A 12,506-nucleotide genomic window follows, 5' to 3' on the forward strand; every position below is an offset into this window, starting at 1 on the left:
AAGCTATCTGTCCTAGAGGGGGGGTGAATAGGACAATGCCAAATAAAACTTAAAACAACAAAATTAAAAAGAATATGATAGCCAAAATAAATCACAATGCAGGAAAGTAAAATAACCTCAAAATTCAGATCTTGAGAGGTTGATACAAATGTTATTCTAAGGACAACCTTACACCAAAAACTAGAGTTTATGGTAGGACAACCTTATTTCTAGAAAGATTTTTGTATCAAATCTCAAACCGAAGAGGAATACAGAAACAAATACAAACTGAATTGAAATAAATTGTAATCACAAATGTATTGTTCTAGGGACAACCATACACCATAAAAATGGCAGGGCAACCTTACTGGAACAACTTTCAAAAGAAATTAAAATATCAAGCGATAAAGGAATAGCAGAAAATAAATTCTAAACTATTACAACATTCTCACAATGCTTGAATTAAATGATTACAACATTCACCACCATACATACATCCCACAAAAAAAATAATTAAAGATTAGAAAAATAAATCAATCAACCACAACACAAGGGTTTATAGTGGTTCGCCTGTGTGTTCACCAACTGTTAAATAATAACCACACAAAATGCTACTCCACTCCTAATATCCTCACACAAGGGATATTAGGGTTCACTAAAAATAGGTTTTCCCAAGTTCACCCAAAACCTTTACAATTGTGTCTTTGTCTGTGGGCTTACACAATTAAAAAAACCCCACTTCTGAGTTTTCCTGGCTCTCCTCAGATAACGAATACAACAAGATTTTTCTAGCAAATCTTGAAAGAAACCAAAACAAAAAGGAATTTACAATTAATGTAAAATACCTTATTATCTCCTTCGTTGTAGCAGCCCGGTAGAACCAAATCAGAGTATATGATTGAATGTCCAAGTTCAATGTCCAGTACTCAATTACAATGGTTCTAATTCTAATAGATTTTAAATTAAACCAAATAGGGCTTGCCTTAATTGATTTTGATTCCAAAGAAAGGGAATAATAATTCCTCTTATCAAATCAGATTGGAATAGCAGAAACAAAATCAATTAAAATAAAGCTAAGGAAAGAGAATATTAAATAAGCACACTTAGCTTAGATGGAGCACAAAATTATCTCTCAGAAGTTCGACAAAGATTGGCTTGAATAGATTAATTAATTCAATGATTTCTTCTGAGATTCGTGCACTATTTATAGGTGAGCAGATCGCGTCTTCGACTGGTCTAGGGAGCTCTTCGACTAGTCGAAGCAACAACAGATATTTGAAAAATCTGGCGGGATATGCTCTGACCGTTCTACGACTAGTCGAAGGTCTCCTTCGACTGGTCGTAGGTCACGTACGACTGGTCGTAGGTTTCCTTCGACTGGTCGAAGAAACTATTAACCATCACTGGAATTCGAGTTGAAGATGTTCGACTGGTCGAAGATGCAGTCGACACTGTTCATACGACTGGTCGAACAAATTCCTGGACTAGTCGAAGCCTAACAGATTTTATCCGGAATTTGTAACAAACTCACGACTAATCGAGGAATTTCTTAGACTGGTCGAAGCAAGTCTAGGACTAGTCGAAGAAGACTTAGGACTAGTCGAAGAACGGACCAATCATATGAAAAATAAACATTCGGTTTATGTATCCGAAATGACCTACTTCTAAGGTCAACCTATGGTCAGTCAAACCTCAATCATGAAGTATGGACATTGAAACATTAGGAACAAGTGACCTTGAAGTATGAGCCTTGAAGTCTTGATGTAGATCAATCTTGAAATCTTGATGTAACTCAATCTTGAAAGGGTCTTGAGTTTTTGACAAACTGCCTTGTACTCTTCTTGAAGTCTTGCAGCTTGAGTTTTGTCTTGTGAGCTGTTCTTGCATTCAAGATTGATCCTTGTACTTGTGAGCTTTGCTTGAGCTTTAGCTTGATTATGAATGTTGATCCTTGAGAGAGCTTATAACAGAGTATAATAGTGATTTTGGCACCACAAATTTGACAACAAACAGGGATATAAACTATAACACTGACAATCTCCTCCTTTGTCAAATTAGTGACAAAACACATAACCAAGATAAACAAAAGTAAAACAACTGATTACCTGCAAATCAATATTCAATATTCAATATTCAACATTCAACCAGTTTCATTCAACAGGCTCAAACATACTCCCCCTGACTCCCCCTGAGTAACATAACCAATGCTACTCCTCTCACAATCACATTAAGAACAAACCATTCTCCCCCTTTTTGTCATAATATGACAAAGGAGAACTAAATAAAGGAATACATGAGAGTAAACATGAGGAGTTATGAGAGTATAGCAAAATAGTGATAGAGATACGCAGCATTGCTTTACATAGAATAAAATCAAGCATAAAACATAGATAGTATCAAACTCAAAGTCAATCAAGTGCTAAGTTATAAAGTTATTACAGACCAGAAGTCTCATATAAACTACTCAGAACCAGAACCAGATGATGGAGCTGGAATAGAGGGATCAAGTTGGTGCATGCCTTTGTTCAAGCCCCTAAGATATTTGCGCATGTACTTAAATTGTAAATCATGAGCAACAGACATGTTTTCCAACTTTACATTTATATTTTCAACTTTACCCTCTAATGCACTCAGACGTGCATCAACATCAGATGGTTCAAAATCTAGATCATTTGCTGAGTCAGAATCCAGTTCCTCAAAAATGTCATTCATATTAATGTCATTACTAGCTTCTTCATGACCACCACCACCACCACCACCACCTTGTTCAGGAAGTAGATCCAGCTTCATCTTATTGATATTAGTATTGTTGAAAATCAGATGATGGATAGGTGCCTCATCAACCGGCATATCGACTAACATATGAGTATCCAATACAGTCATTAAATAGGCAAAAGGAATGTCACTATGACCAGGATGGAGTCGAAACTGAAGAATGAAATGACAGATTAAGGATGGTAAACAAATCTAAGTACCATTGGAAATAGCATGAATAACACGAACCATAAACGAAGTCAAGTCAGATTTATTACCCGAACGAGGATACAGATTAGACACAAAGATTCTGTGGAGAATTCTGTACTTGGGTAACAAATACCTTGCGGGAAGCGCATTTCCTTTTTAAGTCCATTGAACATCCATGTTGCACAAGTCTCTAGTGAGCATGCGTTTTTCAGACATTGAGGGTTTATCAGTTAAGTTATGGATAGGAATACCCTCATCATTCACAGGAATATCCATAAGGGCTGAAATTAAATAACGATCAACGTCAAAAGGCCATTCTCTAGTAGAAATTTGAAAAGTTAAATTATCCTATGAGAAAGCACTAATACATGTAAACATGGATTGGGCAATGGACCAGTATGCAGGCCCACCCCAATGTAATAAGTTAACCCAACCTACAGCTTCAAGCATAGGAAGGATGTCAAAAGGTGTAATATGATTAATATCAACAGGATGTTCAACAATAACATTACGTGATCTAATGTCCCTAACATATGATGGATCATCATTGGGAACAAGAAAATGACGCTTAGAGATAGCGGTCGATCTGGAGGAAGAAGAAGGACCACGTGAAGTAGTTTTTCTACCTCTAAAAGCCATTTGCAACAAGGATTTCAAGGAATAAAGAAGTTGCAAAGGATTGAGAAGTGGGTTTACATAAAACAGATTTTTCAAAATCTAAATCCCAAATCTCAATGAAATCCAAAATAGAAAGCTTCAAGCTTGAAAAGGAAGCAATCTAGACACAAATCTGTAAGAAAAAGTGATTTGGAACACTAACCTTGAAGAACTTAAAGGATGGGTTCGACAAGTCGAAGCTCGGCTCCAAGGAGAAGAAAGATGAAATGAGGAAGAAAGCAAAAAAATTCCCTAATTTAAGTGAAACCCGAGTTTCACGACTGGTCATGGGTATCTACGACCGGTCGTAGGATGACTGGTCGTGTATACTCACGACTGGTCGAAGAAACTCCAAAAATTCAAATTTCTTGCAAATTCTGTGAAAATTGGAATTCAATCTAGCAAATATATACACTATAATATAAGAAGGCATAAATTATCAATTTGAAATGCACATGCCAAGATCAAATTTCATCTTTTTGAACCTGCTTTTATCCAGAGGTTTTGTGAAAATGTCAGCTCATTGATCTTCAGTAGGAATATATTCTAGAGATATAACTTTTTCTTCTACTAATTCCCTTATATAATGAAATCTAATGTCAATGTGCTTAGTACGAGAATGCTGAATAGGATTTTTTGAAATATTTATCGCACTGGAATTATCATAATGTAATAACATAGAATCCTGTTTAATTCCATAATCACTTAGCATTCGTTGCATCCAAACAAGCTGTGTACATGCATTACCGGCTGCGATATACTCAGCTTCAGCTGTTGAAAGTGATATAGAATTTTATTTCTTACTAAACCAGGAAACTAGACAATTTTCAATAAAAAAACTACCACCACTGGTTGATTTTCTATCATCTAGATTACCAGCCCAGTCAGCATCCGAGTACCCAGCTAATTGGACATTAGTCTCATGAGGATACCAGAGACCGAGATTTACAATACTTGCGACATATCTAATAATTCGCTTGACAGCAATCAAGTGAGATTCTTTTGGATCAGATTGATATCTTGCGCAAATACCAACACTTAGAGAAATATCAGGTCTACTAGCAGTTAAATATAACAAACTACCAATCATACTTCGATAAAGTTTTGAGTCAACATTTTTACCATTAGAGTCTTTTGAGAGTTTCAGGGTAGTACTCATAGGAGTATCAAAATTCTTGCCATTCTCAAATCAAAATCTCTTGATTAGATTCAAAGCATACTTAGATTGAGAAATGAATATTCCTTCAGATTGTTGCTTTACTTGCAATCCAAGGAAATAAGTCAATTCCCCAACCATGCTCATTTCGAACTGTGATTTCATCAAATCTGCAAACTCAGTAGTCAAGTCAGTACAAGTTGATCCATAAATGATATCATCAACATAAATCTGTACCATTAAGATATGATCATTATGTTTTTTAACAAATAGAGTTTTATCAACAGATCCCATTTGAAAATTATGACTTAAAAGAAATTTTGTTAGTTTCTCATACCATGCCCTAGGTGCTTGTTTTAATCCATAAAGTGCCTTTTTAAGCCGATATACATGATCAGTCTTTTTGGAATCTTCAAAACCCATTGGCTGTTCAACATAGACTTTTTCATGTAAATCGCCATTTAGAAAATCACTTTTCACATCCATCTGATAGATCTTTATCTTTCTAAAACATTCAATGGATATAAATAGTCTAATAGATTCAAGACGTGCTACTGGTGCAAAAGTTTCATTGAAGTCAATCCCTTCAATTTGAGTATAACCTTGTACCACTAGTCTAGCCTTGTTTCTAATTATATTTCCACACTCGTCAGACTTATTTTTGAAAATCCATTTTGTTCCAATGATGTGTTTATCTTTAGGTCTTGGTACGAGATACCAAACATCATTTCTTACAAATTGGTTGAGTTCATCTTGCATCGCAACAATCCAGTTCTCATCAACAAGAGCTTCTTTTACGTTAGATGGTTCAATTTGGGATGTAAAACATACATAATTACATATATCCTCAAGTTATCTACGGGTGCGAACACCGGTGAGAGGGTTTCCAAGAATTTGTGTGGTTGGATGATCTTTAACAGTCCTTAACTCAGAATCAGTCTGATTCGATGAGGTATCGGGTTTATCAATGATTAGTACTTCATCATTATCTAAATTAGAAATTGGTGTGTTTAAGTGATCATTAATGACAACATTAATGGATTCTTGAATCACACCAGTCCTTTTATTCAGGACCCTATAAGCTCGACTGTTTAAGGAATATCCTAGAAAAATCCCTTCATCACTCTTCATATTGAATTTTCCCAAAATTTCACGATCACGTAAAATATAGCACTTGCTGCCAAAAACTCGAAAGTATTTAACAGTAGGCTTTTTATTGAACCACAATTCGTAAGCCATTTTATTATTATCTTTTCTAGTGTAGACTCGGTTAATAATATAGCAAGCTGTGTTGACTGCTTCAGCCTAAAGATTTTTAGCGAGCTTCATGCTATTCAACATGACATTAGCCATTTCTTGAAGCACCCTATTCTTTCTTTCTACAATTCCATTTTGTTGTGGAGTTTTGGGAGCAAAGAATTCATGTAATATTCCTTGATCGGTACAGAACTTCTCAAAATTGCTATTCTCAAATTCAGATCCATGATCACTACGAATTTTACTGATTTGAGAAGATTTTTCAGTTTGAATCCTTTTGAGAACTTTTCTTACTTCTTCAAGGGTTTCAGATTTATCCCTTAAGAAGACTACCCAAGTAAATCTGGTAAAGTCATCAACTATTACCAGGATATACTTTTTCCCACCACGACTTTCTGTTCTGGTAGGTCCTATCAGATCCATGTGGAGAAGTTCGAGTGGTCTTGATGTGGTATTTGAATTCACCTTTTTGTGTGAGTTCTTTGTTTGTTTGCCTATCTGACACTCACCACATATTTTATCTAATTTCTGAAGTTTGGGTAAACGTCTTACAAGTTCTCGTTTGCTCAATCTATATAAATTTCGATAATGTATATGTCCAAGACGTTTGTGCCATAAATCAGTCTCATCTGTATGGACCATGTAACATGTTTGATTAGATGAGCTGGATTCGCTAATAATATAGCAATTTTCAGACGTTCTACGTCTAGTTAATATTACAGAACCCTTATTGTTTAGAATCTCATAGCTTTGATTAGAAAACCGAACATTATGGTTATTATCACATATTTGAGATATACTAAGCAAGTTATGTTTTAAGCCTTCAACGTATAAAACATTTTTAAACACAGGAAGATTAAAAAGTTGAACCGTACCTTGGCCTATAATCTTGCAGTTGCTACCATCACCAAATGTGACTGAACCATCAGTCATATCTTTCAGATCCGTGAATAAAGCTTTGTCACCTGTCATATGCCTGGAGCATCCACTGTCTAGGTACCACTTTGAATGACTTGTTGCTTTGAAAGCAGTGTGAGGAACCAAGCAGGTAACTTTAGGAACCCATTTCATAACTGTTTTAGGTTTAGGAACATAGTTGGTCTTCTTTTGTGTATATTTGTAGGAATGACCTATAGAGTTAGATTTTAAGAGCTCCTTGAGTAAATCAACTATCTTTTCAGCTAGTGGATTTCGTTTCTGATTAAAGTTGACATGGCTGTTTCTAGGTTTTTGAAAAGTTTTTAAATTTCTAGAAAAATCTTGATAAGTACTTTTCCCTTTTGAGTTTGAGGACTCTCCTTTAACAAACATAGGAGGAGTATACTTTTGTTTAGGAGGTAGATTTTTATCATAGCCCAACCTGGATCGATCGCCACATTTTCTTGATCCGGATAAAAGTTTCTCTAACTTTTGATCACCTTGGGCATATTTCCATGTGTCCTTTAAACTCAGAAGAGAAGATACTTCAGTTTTAAGTTTCTCAATTTCAGATTTTAAATCAATAATTAGGGAGTTTTTGAATTCCAAATCGCATTTTAATTTTTCAAAACAATCTGAAATTTGTGATTTTTCTAAGACAAGTGATTCAAAACAATTTTTGAGTTTAGAAAACTTTTCTTTTTGAAGTTTAAGTTTGACAGCAATTTTACAACTTTCCTTATATAGGGCATTGTAAGCGTCTTGAAGATCATCTTCATTTTCACATTCACTATTCAGATTTTCTTCACTTGTAGAGTCATTATCTGAAAATGTGAATTTGGCTAGAGTCATAAGAGCTTTAACCTCATTGCCCGACTCAGTTTCAGAATCTTCTGATTCAGAAGAACCTTTAGAATCAGATAATTCATCCCATGTAGCCAACATACCCTTCTTCTTGGGTTTGTCCCTTTTAGGACATCTATTTGCTAAGTGCCCATATTCTTGACAGTTGTAACATTGACTATCTTTCATGAATTTTCAAGATTTGGGTCTAAACTTCTTTTGATCATTTGATTTTTGAAAATCAACCATTTTCTTGCTTTTGAAAATCTTGTAAAATTTCTTAGCTAAAAGAGTCATATCATCTTTTGAATTACATTTAGAAGATTTTAGTATGATAGATTTACCTTTAGGAGCTTTAAAGTTTAACTCGTAGGTTTGTAGTGAACCAACTAGTTCTTCTACCCTCATATTATCCGTATCACGAAGTTCCTGGATCGCGGATACTTTAGAATTGAATCGTTCAGGAAGTGAGCGTAATATTTTTGCACACACTTTACTTTCTGGGATTTTATCGCCAAGACCCCACATTGAGTTTACAATGTCATTCAATCTAGTGTAAAAGTCCATAAACATTTCATTTTCCTCCATATGAATTTCTTCAAATCTGGTTGTGAGGACTTGGACTTTAGATTTTTTGACAATTGTAGTACCCTCGTGTGTCATTTCTAATATATCCCAAGCTTGCTTTGCAGTATCACAGGAAATGATTCTTTTGAACTCATCCGGTGATAGTGCGCAAGTAATTGCATTTAGTGCTTTAGCATTTGCACTACTCTTACTTTTCTGAAGAGTGGTCCATTGGTAATATGGTGTGACTTTCATAGATTTTGAACCATCAACCCCAGTAACTTCTATGATAGGAGGATTCCATTCAGTCATTGTGGCTTGCCACACATTTTCATCCATTGATTTGAGGAAGATCCTCATTCTGGCTTTCCAATAGGCATAGTTGGAGCCATTAAAGGGTGGAGGCCTTGTGACTGAAAGGCTATCAAAATTTGACATCTTAAATAGCTTAAATCGTTAGCTCAGGAATTAAATCCAAGAATTAGAAAAGACCTATTAGGCTCTGATACCACTTGAAAAGGCCAAGCTATCTGTCCTAGAGGGGGGGTGAATAGGACAATGCCAAATAAAACTTAAAACAGCGGAATTAAAAAGAATATAATAGCCAAAGTAAATCACAATGCCGGAAAGTAAAATAACCTCAAAATTCATATCTTGAGAGGTTGATACAAATGTTATTCTAAGGACAACCTTACACCAAAAACTAGAGTTTATGGTAGGACAACCTTATTTCTAGAAAGATTTTTGTATCAAATCTCAAACCGAAGAGGAATACAGAAACAAATACAAACTGAATTGAAATAAATTGTAATCACAAATGTATTGTTCTAGGGACAGCCATACACCATAAAAATGGCAGGGCAACCTTGTTGGAACAACTTTCAAAAGAAATTAAAATATCAAGCGATAAAGGAATAGCAGAAAATAAATTCTAAACTATTACAACATTCTCACAATGCTTGAATTAAATGATTACAACATTCACTACCATACATACATCCCACAAAAAAAAAATTAATTAAAGATTAGAAAAATAAATCAATCAACCACAACACAACGGTTTATAGTGGTTCGCCTGCATGTTCACCAACTTTTAAACAACAGCCACACAAAATGCTACTCCACTCTTAATATCCTCACACAGGGGATATTAGGGTTCACTAAAAATAGGTTTTCCCAGGTTCACCCAAAACCTTTACAATTGTGTCTTTGTCTGTGGGCTTACACAATTAAAAAAACCCCACTTCTGAGTTTTCCTGGCTCTCCTCAGATAACCAATACAACAAGATTTTTCTAGCAAATCTTGAAAGAAACCAAAACAAAAAGGAATTTACAATTAAATGTAAAATACCTGATTATCTCCTTCGTTGTAGCAGCCCGGTAGAACCAAATCAGAGTATATGATTGAATGTCCAAGTTCAATGTCCAGTACTCAATTACAATGGTTCTAATTCTAATAGATTTTAAATTAAACCAAATAGGGCTTGCCTTAATTGATTTTGATTTCAAAGAAAGGGAATAATAATTCCTCTTATCAAATCAGATTGGAATAGCAGAAACAAAATCAAATAAAATAAAGCTAAGGAAAGAGAATATTAAATAAGCACACTTAGCTTAGATGGAGCACAAAATTATCTCTCAGAAGTTCGACGAAGATTGGCTTGAATAGATTAATTAATTCAATGATTTCTTCTAAGATTCGTGCACTATTTATAGGTGAGCAGATCGCGTCTTCGACTGGTCTAGGGAGCTCTTCGACTAGTCGAAGCAACAACAGATATTTGAAAAATCCGGCGGGATATGCTCTGACCATTCTATGACTGGTCGAAGGTCTCCTTCGACTGGTCGTAGGTCACGTACGACTGGTCGTAGGTTTCCTTCGACTGGTCGAAGAAACTATTAACCATTGCTGGAATTCGAGTCGAAGATGTTCGACTGGTCGAAGATGCAGTCGACACTGTTCCTACGACTGGTCAAACAAATTCCTGGACTAGTCGAAGCCTAACAGATTTTATCCAGAATTTGTAACAAACTCACGACTGATCGAGGAATTTCTTAGACTGGTCGAAGCAAGTCTAAGATTAGTCGAAGAAGACTTAGGACTAGTCGAAGAACGGACCAATCATATGAAAAATAAACATTTGGTTTATGTATCCGAAATGACCTACTTCTAAGGTCAACCTATGGTCAGTCAAACCTCAATCATGAAGTATGGACATTGAAACATTAGGAACAAGTGACCTTGAAGTATGAGCCTTGAAGTCTTGATGTAGATCAATCTTGAAATCTTGATGTAACTCAATCTTGAAAGGGTCTTGAGTTTTTTACAAACTGCCTTGTACTCTTCTTAAAGTCTTGCAGCTTGAGTCTTGTCTTGTGAGCAGTTCTTGCATTCAAGATTGATCCTTGTACTTGTGAGCTTTACTTGAGCTTTAGCTTGATTATGAATGTTGATCCTTGAGAGAGCTTATAACAGAGTATAATAGTGATTTTGGCACCACAAATTTGACAAAAAACAGGGATATAAACTATAGCACTTACAAGGTGAAGTTCCTCGGTCACGTGGTGATGAGGGAGGGTGTCGCAGTGAACCCCTCAACGATTGATGCCGTGCGTTAGTGGGGCCAGCCCACGAACGTGTCTGAGATCCACAGTTTCCTTGGTTTTATGGAATATTATTGGTGATTTATCGAGGGATTCTCCCGTATTACAATACCGCTGACCAGGTTAACCTGGAAGGGCATAGAGTTTGTATGGAGTGATGCCTGTGAATGAGCATTTGTAGAGTTGAAGGACCACCTCATGTCTGCTTCTATCCACACTCTTCCCTCTGGGAGTGAAGGCTTTGTTGTATTTTTCGATGCCTCGCAAGTTGGCTTAGGTGCTATCTTGATGCAGGATGGGAAGTCGGTAGCTTATGCATCTCGCCAGCTCAGGGTCCATGAGCTGAACTACCCTACGCATGATTTGGAGCTGGCAACAGTTGTCTTGGCATTGAAGGTGTGAAGGCACTATCTCTATAGGGTCAGGTTAGAGCTTTTCTTCGACCACAAGAGCCTGAAGTATCTCTTCTCTCAGTTCGAGTTGAACATGAGACAACGTTAGATGGACCTCTTGAAGGACTATGATTTTGATCTTCAACACCACCTAGGTAAGGCGAACGTGGTGGCGGATGCCCTTAGCCGTCAGTCACGAGGCCTGGTGGCATACATGATGATTCAGGAGTGGAAGATGCTTAAGGATATGTCAGCGTTCTACTTCGAGATCGGCTTACAGTCTTCTATTGTGCAGTTATCAAGCTTGTCGATTCAACCTTCTATTGTCGCAAGGGTGATCGAGGCTCAGCAGGTAGATGAGTCGTTATAGAGTAATCGGGCAGAGGCCGCATCTAAGAGTCAGACAGATTGACAAATTGGTTCTAATGGTGGACTTCGCTTCAGAGGCTTGTTGTGTGTCCCGGATGTTTTAGAGTTGTGTGTAGAGATCTTATGACCGAGGTGCATCAATCGTAGTTTTCTATCCACCCTGGCTCGATGAAGATGTATCATGATATGAGGAGGCAGTATTTTTGGGTAAGGATGAAGCACTGGATAATCAGTTTTGTGGCCGATTGTAACACTTGCCAGCATGTCAAGGCTGATCATCAGAAACCCCCTAGTCCATTGCAGCCATTGAGCGTCCCGACATGAAAGTGGTAGCACATATCCACTAATTTTATTATGGGTTTGCTGAGGATCAGCACGGTCATCACGCCATCCGGGTTATCGTGGATCGTCTGATGAAGTCGACACATTTTCTTGTGATTCGTGCGGCTTGGCATTTGGACTGGCTTGCCAAATTGTTTATTAATGAGATCGTGAGACTACACAGTGTTCCAATTTCGATCATTTTTGACCGAGACCCGAGGTTCACGTCTCAATTTTGCAAGAGCTTTCAGAAGGTTATGGGGTCTGCCTTGCAGTTCAGCATCGCGATCATCTGCAGAACGATGGGCAGACCGAGAGGGTCAGCCAGATTCTTGAGGATATGCTTCATGCTTGCGTGATCGACTGCTCGGGTAACTAGGATGATCATTTGTGCCTAACTAAGTTCGCGTATAATAACAACTATCAGGCGACTATTGGTATGGCTCCCTTTGAGGCCTTGTATAGCATGCTGTGTAAAT

Source organism: Magnolia sinica, chromosome 18, assembly GCF_029962835.1.
Source record: "Magnolia sinica isolate HGM2019 chromosome 18, MsV1, whole genome shotgun sequence".
Lineage (NCBI taxonomy): Eukaryota > Viridiplantae > Streptophyta > Magnoliopsida > Magnoliales > Magnoliaceae > Magnolia > Magnolia sinica.